The 10078-nt window shown below is 40.7% G+C and overlaps 1 non-coding gene across 1 annotated transcript; it reads left to right on the forward strand.

Moving 5' to 3' along the window:
• The first annotated feature begins 9293 nt into the window (after positions 1 to 9293).
• Positions 9294 to 9401, forward strand: LOC148568656 (small nucleolar RNA R71). The gene has a single exon (XR_015881519.1). It is a non-coding gene; the product is annotated as a small nucleolar RNA R71 (small nucleolar RNA).
• The last annotated feature ends 677 nt before the right edge of the window (positions 9402 to 10078 follow it).

The raw sequence follows: 10078 nt of genomic DNA on the forward strand, positions 1-10078 counted from the left end.
ATTCCCAACCATCATTAGGATAATGATTTGAATCATACTCTGATGGTGGGCAATATCCCATGAGATTGTCTGGCTCATCTTGTGGTTCTAAAGCATATCTCCATTGATTGGAGTGCTCAGAATCTGTAATTTGTTGGTGATATTCCCAGCCATCATTAGAAATTGGTGATGGTGGGTAATATCCCTTAAAATTTATTTGATCATAAGATGAGTTGAACTCCATTTGAATTTTGTAAAACACAACACCAATAAAAATTGAAATTCATATCTAAGAGAAGAATTTCTTAGTGAGGTAATAACTCAAACACCTTGGTGTCATTTTAAAATAGAAAACAAAAACAAAGAAAATGCTTAATCAAGACTTCTCACCCACTTAATCATTGTTGATCTAAATCAATCCCCCGGTAACGGCGCCAAAAACTTGATGGGTGCAAAAGCAATTCCACACAAAACTCACCGGCAAGTGTACCGGGTCGCATCAAGTAATAATAACTCACAAGAGCGAGGTCGATCCCACAGGGATTGATGGATCAAGCAACTTTAGTGGGTGATTAGTTTAGTCAAGCTAACATTGGTGAATTTGATGAAATTTGAAGCAACAGAATGTAAATGATAAGAAATTTAAAGTTGCAAAAAGTAAATGAGCAGAAACATAAAGAGCAAGGAATGTAAATTGGCATCAGTTCCAACTTGCAGGAAGTAAATTGACAAAATCTTAAAGAACAAGAAATGTAAATTGCATCAAATGTAAAGGGGGATGGGTGCTGGAAATTAAAGAAAGCAATGAAGCAAGCAATCGAAGTGTTCTTGAGAACAGGTAACAGGAAATTTAAATTGTAGGAAAATTAAATCAAGCTCACAGCAAACTCAAATGTAAATTGCAGAAGAAGAAATCATGACTTAGAGCAATTGCATGAAATTAAACTTGCAGGAAGAGTAAATTAGATTGAATCATGGACAGAAATGTAAAGTTGCGGAGAAGTAGAAGTGCAGAAGAGTAAATCAAGCTCAACGAAAATGAAACTGTGAAATTGAATTGCAATACTTGAAATGTAAAAGTGCAGAAAAATTAAAGTGTTTCAAAGAGAGAACTTTTTATTCTACCCTACTCCTATTGCTCTCTAGCAGAGCCAGCCTTGTTTCTAAAATGGAACAGATGCCTTTTCATAGGCTTTTACAAAAAATGAAAATGAAATTAAAATTGAAAACAAATTATAATTCAAATAAAATTCCTAATCTAATTATTTCTTGTGCCTTTGAGTGATGATATGGGCTTTGCTTGCTTTGGATTTGAATGAGAGTGGATCCGGATGCATTTGGTGACTTGGGTCTGTAAAGAATTGGATCCAGGATGGCTTTTGATGGCATGGGTCAGGAGTGGCTTGGTTCACTCCCAGGGGAGCGCTCCGTTTGGTATAGTGAGCGTTACGTTCACTCTTGGTTGGTGAACCTTGGTTGCAATTGGTCCTTTCCCATAGTATTCACTAAGTGAGCGTTCCACTCACTTTTTGAGCGCTACATTCCTTTGCTTCCCTGGGCCAGCTTTGCTTTCCTTGGCCAAGATTGAGAGGCACGAAAAATTGAGCAAAAGGGAGCGCTATGCTTGAATTTTTGAGCGCTACTCCTCCTTGTGTGCCTCGTCCGTGTCATGGCATGCACCTAGCTTTTCTCTTGGTGCCCGCTCTTCGAGCCTTGGCCTAGTGCTTTGTTGTGCCTTCCTTTTGGTTGATTTTTGGGCCTTAAAGATGCCTATCACTTGTACTTCAATTTCATGCCAAATATAGATTACTATATATTGTTGGAAAGCTCTGAATGTCAGCTTTCCAACGCAACTACAAGCGCATCAATTGGACATCTATAGCTCAAGTTATGGCCCTTTGAAGGAGGCATGGTCATGCTATCACAAGGCTTAAAGAAAAGTCCGAAAAAGTGAACAAAATTCAACGTAGCGCTCCCTTTAATGAGCGCTAGCCTTTGTTTCTTTCATTCATTGGCTTTACCACTCAAATGTTTCATGCATTCCTTTGTTGGTTTAATTAATAATGCCGTTTTCATTCAATTCATTCTCACTTGGCATTAATGATTAAAGGTTTCATGCATGCATTCATTAACTAATAATGCCAATTGCTTTAACGTAGCATTCATTCTCCATGCCTAATGCGTTAATAATGCATCATGATGGCATTAATAATTAAATGTATGCATGCTTTAGTTATTAATGCTAAGGCTTCATGGTCATGGGCTACGCTTTCAAAAGTGTGGCCTAAGGTTCCAAAGTGTGCTCGATCTTCAAAGCGTGCCCAAAATTCTTCTTTTCTTCTTTTGAGCTGATTTTGTGCTATTTTGCTTCTTTTTCCACTTATTTCCTACAAAGTTTATAAAATTAAAAGATCAAAGAAATATACCATTTAAGCACAAAAGAATGCAATATTTAAGCACTAATCATCAATTTCTTGTATGGAAAAGCATAGAAAAACATGACATGATGACATGTCATCACAACACCAAACAAAAACCTTGCTTGTCCCCAAGCAAGAAAAGAATCATGTAGTACATTTTGACAAACTAAGGTGAGAAGAATAGCAAGTTAATATTCATGGTAGGTGGTGTACGAAATTGTGATGTCCAGGCTCAAACTATTCCTGGCATGTGAGCAACTTGGTATGCGTAATCGTGATTACACATTCATAATTTGTCACAACTTCGATACAACTAACCAGCAAGTGCACTGGGTCGTCCAAGTAATACCTTACGTGAGTAAGGGTCGAATCTCACGGAGATTGTTGGTATGAAGCAAGCTATGGTCACCTTGTAAATCTCAGTCAGGCAGATATAAAGTGATAATGGTGTTTTCGAATATTATATAATAAAATAGGGATAGAGATACTTATGCAATTCATTGGTAGGAATTTCAGATAAGCGAATGGAGTTGCTTTTCGTTCCTCTGAACCTCTGCTTTCCTGCTATCTTCATCCAATCAGTCTTACTCCTTTCCATGGCTGGCTTTATGTGATACATCACCACTGTCAATGGCTACTTTCGGTCATCTCTCGGGAAAATGATCCAATGCCCTGTCACGGCACGGCTAATCGTCTGGAGGCATCACCCTTGCCAATGGCTTCATCTTATCCTCTCAGTGAATAATATGCTCACGCACCCTGTCATGGCACGGCTATTCATCTGTCGGTTCTCGATCATGCTGGAATAGGATTTACTATCCTTTTGCGTCTGTCACTAACGCCCTGCAATCGCGAGTTAGGAGCTCGTCACAGTCATTCAATCATTGAATCCTACTCGGAATACCACAGACAAGGTTTAGACTTTCCGGATTCTCTTGAATGCCGCCATCATTCTAGCTTACGCCACGAAGATTCTGGTTAGGAGATCTAAGAGGTACTCATTCTAGCTTATTTCATGTAGAACAGAAGTGTTTGTCAGGCACGCGTTCATAAGGGAAAAGGATGATGAGCGTCACACATAATCATCACCTTCATCACGTTCTTGGGTGCGAATGGATATCTTAGAAGCGAAATAAGAAGAATTGAATAGAAAACAGTAGTACTTTGCATTAATCTTTGAGGAACAGCAGAGCTCCACACCTTAATCTATGGAGTGTAGAAACTCTACCGTTAAAAATACATAAGTGAAGGTCCAGGCATGGCCGAGATGGCCAGCCCCCTAAAACGTGATCAATAGTCTCCTAAGATGAACAATGGATTAAAACTGAGACCAAAGATACCTAATACAATAGTAAAAGGTCCTATTTATAATAAACTAGCTACTAGGGTTTACATGAGTAAGTAATTGATGCATAAATCCACTTCCTGGGCCCACTTGGTGTGTGTTTGGGCTGAGCTTGAGTGTGGCACGTGTAGAGGTCCTCCTTGGAGTTGAACGCCAGTTTTAGTGCCAGTTTGGGCGTTCAACTCTGGTTTTGGCTCCTTTTCTGGCGCTGGATGCCAGATTTGGGTAGAAAGCTGGCGTTGAACGCCAGTTTACGTCGTCTATTATTGGCCAAAGTATGGACTATTATATATTGCTGGAAAGCCCTGGATGTCTACTTTCCAACGCAATTGGAAGCGCGCCATTTCGAGTTCTGTAGCTCCAGAAAATCCACTTTGAGTGCAGGGAGGTCAGAATCCAACAGCATCAGCAGTCCTTCTTCAACCTCTGAATCTGATTTCTGCTCAAGTCCCTCAATTTCAGCCAGAAAATACTTGAAATCACAGAAAAACACACAAACTCATAGTAAAGTCCAGAAATGTGAATTTAACATAAAAACTAATGAAAACATCCCTAAAAGTAACTAGATCCTACTAAAAATATACTAAAAACAATGTCAAAAAGTGTATAAATTATCTGCTCATCACAACACCAAACTTAAATTGTTGCTTGTCCCCAAGCAACTGAAAATCAAATAGGATAAAAAGAAGAGAATATACTATAAATTCCAAACTATCAATGAAACAGAGCTTCAATCATATGAGCGGGACTTATAGCTTTTTGCCTCTTGAATAGTTTTGGCATCTCACTTTATCCATTGAGGTTCAGAATGATTGGTATCTATAGGAACTTCAGATTTCGAATAGTGTTATTGACTCTCCTAGTTCATTATGATGATTCTTGAACACAGCTTCTTTATGAGTCTTGGCCGTGGCCCTAAGCACTTTGTTTTCCAGTATTACCACCGGATACATAAATGCCACAGACACATAATTGGGTGAACCTTTTCAGATTGTGACTCAGCTTTGCTAAAGTCCCCAATTAGAGGTGTCCAGGGTTCTTAAGCACACTCTTTTTTTGCTTTGGACCTTGACTTTAACCGCTCAGTCTCAAGTTTTCACTTGACACCTACACGCCACAAGCACATGGTTAGGGACAGCTTGGTTTAGCCGCTTAGACCAGGATTTTATTCCTTTAGGCCCTCCTATCCACTGATGCTCAAAACCTTGGGATCCTTTTTATTTGCCCTTGCCTTTTGGTTTTAAGGGTTATTGGCTTTTTGCTCTTGCCTCTTGGTTTTAAGAGCTTTTGGCTTTTTCTGCTTGCTTTTTCTTTTTCTTTCTAATTTTTTTTTGCCTATAAATTTTTTTTTCTGCAAGCTTTGTTCTTTGCTGCTTTTTCTTGCTTCAAGAATCATTTTTATGATTTTTCAGATTATCAAATAACATGTCTCCTAGTCATCATTCTTTCAAGAGCCAACATATTTAACATTCTTAAACAACAACTTCAAAAGACATATGCACTGTTCAAGCATACATTCAGAAAACAAGAAGCATTGTCACCACATCAATATAATTAAACTAAGTTCAAGGATAAATTCGAAACTCATGTACTTTTTGTTCTTTTGAATTAAAACGGTTTTTATTTAAGAGAGGTGATGGATTCATAGGACATTCATAACTTTAAGACATAGTTACTACTACTAATGATCATGTAATGAAGACACAAACATAGATAAGCACATAACATAGAAAACGAAAAATAGAGAAAGCAAGAACAAGGAATGAATCCACCTTAGTGATGGTGGCGTTTCCTTCTTGAGGCACCAATGATGTCCTTGAGCTCTTCTATGTCTCTTCCTTGTCTTTGTTGCTCCTCCCTCATTGCTTTTTGATCTTCTCTTATTTCATGAAGCATGATGGAGTGCTCTTGATGTTCCACCCTTAGTTGTCCCATATTGGAACTCAATTCTCCTAGGGAGGTGTTGATTTGCTCCCAATAGTTTTGTGGAGGAAAGTGCATTTGAGGCATCTCCGGGATCTCATGGTGATGAGCTTCATACGCCTCTTGAGCTCCATGAATGGGCTCTCTTGCTTGCTCCATCTTTTTCTTAGTGATGGGCTTGTCCTCTTTAATGAGGATATCTCCCTCTATGTCAATCCCAGCCGAATTGCATAGGTGGCAAATGAGGTGAGGAAAGGCTAACCTTGCCATGGTGGAGGACTTGTCAGCCACCTTGTAGAGTTCTTGAGGTATAATCTCATGAACTTCCACCTCTTCTCCAATCATGATGCTGTGGATCATGATGGCCCGGTCTATAGTAACTTCAGACTGGTTGCTCGTGGGAATGATTGAACATTGAATGAACTCCAACCATCCTCTAGCTACAGGCTTGAGGTCCAATCTTCTTAGTTGAACCGGCTTGCCTTTGGAGTCAACCTTCCATTGAGGTCCTTCTACACATATGTCCATAAGGACTTGGTCCAACCTTTGATCAAAGTTGACTCTCCTTGTGTAGGGGCGTGCGTTCTCTTCCATGTTTGGCAAGTTGAACGCCAACCTCACATTTTCCGGACTAAAATCCAAGTATTTCCCCCGAACCATTGTAACATAGTTCTTTGGATCCGGGTTCTTACTTTGATCATGGTTCTTGGTGATCCATGCATTAGCATAGAACTCTTGAACCATTAGGATGCCGACTTGTTGGATGGGATTTGTTAGAACTTCCCATCCTCTTCTTTGAATTTCATGTCGGATCTCCGGATACTCATTTCTTTTGAGTTTGAAAGGGACCTCAGGGATCACCTTCTTCTTGGCCACAACATCATAGAAGTGGTCTTGATGGGCTTTGGAGATGAACCTTTCCATCTTCCATGACTCGGATGTGGAAGTTTTTGTCTTCCCTTTCCCTCTTCTAGAGGATTCTCCGGTCTTAGATGCCATAAATGGTAATGGAAAAACAAAAAAGCTATGCTTTTACCACACCAAACTTAGAATATTGCTCGCCCTCGAGCAATAAACAAAAGAATAGAAGAAGAAGAAGAAGAAATATGGAGAGGGAGAGGGAGATGTGGTTTCGGCCAAGAAGGGTGTAGAGGGGTGTATTGTGTGAATTTGATGAAGAATGGAGGGCTTTATATAGGGAAGGGAGGGGGGGTTAAGGTTCGGCCATATGGGTGGGTTTGGGTGGGAAATTGGTTTTGAATTTTGAAGGTAGGTTTATGGGGAAGAGTGGATGGATGTGAGTGGTGAAGAGGTGATGGGGAAGAGAGTTTGAGGTGATTGGTGAAGGGTTTTTGGGGAAGAGTGTTTATGGGGTTGTGTGAAAGAGAGTGGTGAGAAAAAGTGAGTGGAGGTAGGTGGGGATCCTGTGGGGTCCACAGATCCTGAGTGGATCCTGTGGGGTCCACAGATCCTGAGTGGATCTTGTAGGGTCCACAGATCCTGAGGTGTTCAAGGAATTACATCCCTGCACCCATTAGGCATGTAAAAATGCCCTTGTACACAACTCTGGGCGTTCAGCGCCAGGTTGGTGGCCATTTTGGGCGTTCAGCGCCCATTTGTGTGCCATTTCTGGCGTTGAATGCCAGAACCATGCCTGTTCTGGCGTTCAGCGCCCAGAAGCTGCCCATTTTGGGCGTTCAGCGCCAGAACCATGCTCTGTTCTGGCGCTGAACGCCAGACAGATGCTCCTTCAGGGTGTGATTTTTCTTCTGCTGTTTTTGATTCTGTTTTCAATTTTTATATTTATTTTGTGACTTCTCATGATCATGAACCTACAAAGACATATAACTAAGAAAAAATATAGTTAGATAAAAATTGGGTTGCCTCCCAACAAGCGCTTCTTTAATGTCAATAGCTTGACAGTGGGCTCTCATGGAGCCTCACAGATGTGCAGAGCTTTGTTGAGACTCTCCAACACCAAACTTAGAGTTTGGATATGGGAGTTCAACACCAAACTTAGAGTTTGGTTGTGGCCTCCCAACACCAAACTTAGAGTTTGACTGTGGGGCCTCTGGTTGACTCTGCTTTGAGAGAAGCTTTTTCTGCTTCCTCTCCATGGTTGCAGAGGGAGATCCTTGAGTTTTAAACACAAGGGAGTCCTCATTCCATTGAAGGACTATTTCACCTCTGTCAACATCAATCACAGCTCTTGCTGTGGCCAGGAAAGGTCTTCCTAGGATGATGGATTCATCCTCTTCCTTTCCAGTATCCAGGACTATGAAATCAGTAGGGATGTAAAGGCCTTCAACCTTTACTAACACGTCCTCTACTTGTCCATAAGCCTGTTTTCTTGAACTGTCTACCATCTCTAATGAGATTTTAGCAGCTTGCACCCCATAGATTCCCAGTTTCTCTATTACAGAGAGGGGCATGAGGTTTATTCCTGAACCAAGGTCATACAGAGCCTTAAAGATCATGGTGCCTATGGTGCAGGGTATTATGAACTTTCCAGGATCCTGTCTCTTCTGAGGCAATGTCAGTTGATCCAGATCACTTAGTTCATTGATGAAAAAGGGAGGTTCAACTTCCCAAGTATCAATGCCAAATAATTTGGCATTCAGCTTCATGATTGCACCAAGAAACTTGGCAGTTTGCTCTTCAGTAACATCCTCATTCTCTTCAGAAGAGGAATACTCATCAGAGCTCATGAAGGGCATAAGGAGGTTCAATGGAATCTCTATGGTCTCTAGATGAGTCTCAGATTCCTTTGGTTCCTCAGAGGGAATCTCCTTATTGGTCACTGGACGTCCCAGGAGGTCTTCCTCCTTGGGATTCACGTCCTCTCCTCTCCTCACAGGTTCGGCCATGATGCTTATGTCAATGGCCTTGCACTCTCCTTTTGGATTCTCTTCTGTATTGCTTGGGAGAGTACTAGGAGGGATTTCAGTGATCCTTTTACTCAGCTGGCCCACTTGTGCTTCCAGATTTCTAATGGAAGACCTTGTTTCATTCATGAAACTTTCAGTGGCCTTGGATAGATCAGAGACTAAGTTTGCTAAATTAGAAGCATTTTGTTCAGAGTTCTCTGTCTGTTGCTGAGTGGATGATGGAAAAGGTTTATTAGTGTTAAACCTATTTCTTCCACCATTATTAAAGCCTTGTTGAGGCTTTTGATCCTTCCATGAGAAATTTGGATGATTTCTCCATGATGAGTTATAGGTGTTTCCATAAGGTTCACCTAAGTAATTCACCTCTGCTATTGCAGGGTTCTCAGGATCATAAGCTTCTTCTTTATAAGAAGCCTCTTGAGTACTGTTGGATGCAGCTTGCATTCCATGCAGACTCTGAGAGATCATATTGACTTGCTGAGTCAATATTTTGTTCTGAGCCAATATGGCATTCAGAGTATCAACTTCAAGAACTCCCTTCTTCATAGGTGTCCCATTACTCACAGGATTCCTTTCAGAGGTGTACATGAACTGGTTATTAGCAACCATGTCAATGAGTTCTTGAGCTTCTGCAGGCGTTTTCTTTAGGTGAATGGATCCACCTGCAGAAGTGTCCAGTGACATCTTTGATAGCTCAGATAAACCATCATAGAATATATCCAGGATGGTCCATTCTGAAAGCATGTCAGAAGGACACTTTTTGGTCAACTGTTTGTATCTTTCCCAAGCTTCATAAAAGGATTCACCTTCTTTCTGTCTGAAGGTTTGAACATCAGCTCTAAGCTTACTCAGCTTTTGAGGAGGAAAGTACTTGGCTAAGAAAGCCGTGACCAGCTTATCCCAAGAGTTCAGGCTGTCCTTGGGTTGAGAATCCAACCATAATCTAGCTCTTTCTCTTACAGCAAAAGGGAAAAGCATGAGCCTGTATACTTCAGGATCTACTCCATTAGTCTTAACAGTATCACATATCTGCAAGAATTCAGTTAAGAACTGAAAAGGATCTTCAGATGGAAGTCCATGAAACTTGCAGTTCTGCTGCATCAGAGAAACTAACTAAGGTTTCAGCTCAAAGTTGTTTGCTCCAATGGCAGGAATGGAGATGCTTCTTCCATGTAAATTGGAATTAGGTGCAGTAAAGTCACCAAACATTCTCCTTGCATTGTTGTTGGGTTCGGCTGCCATTTCCTTTACTTGTTTGAAATTTTCAATCAAGTTGTCTCTGGATTGTTGTAATTTAGCTTCTCTTAGTTTCCTTTTCAGAGTCCTTTCAGGTTCTGGATCAGCTTCAACAAGAATGCCTTTTTCTCTGTCCCTGCTCATAAGAAAGAGAAGAGAACAAGAAAAGAAGAGGAATCCTCTATGTCACAGTAAAGAGGTTCCTTATTGTTAGTAGAAGAAGAGAAGAAGAAATTCGAACACAGATAGAAGAGGGGGTTCGAATTTGGTGATGATGTGAGGAAGAG

The sequence above is a fragment of the Arachis ipaensis genome, chromosome B4 (genome assembly GCF_059453495.1).
Source record: "Arachis ipaensis isolate K30076 ecotype BB chromosome B4, ASM5945349v1, whole genome shotgun sequence".
In the NCBI taxonomy this organism is placed as follows: domain Eukaryota; kingdom Viridiplantae; phylum Streptophyta; class Magnoliopsida; order Fabales; family Fabaceae; genus Arachis; species Arachis ipaensis.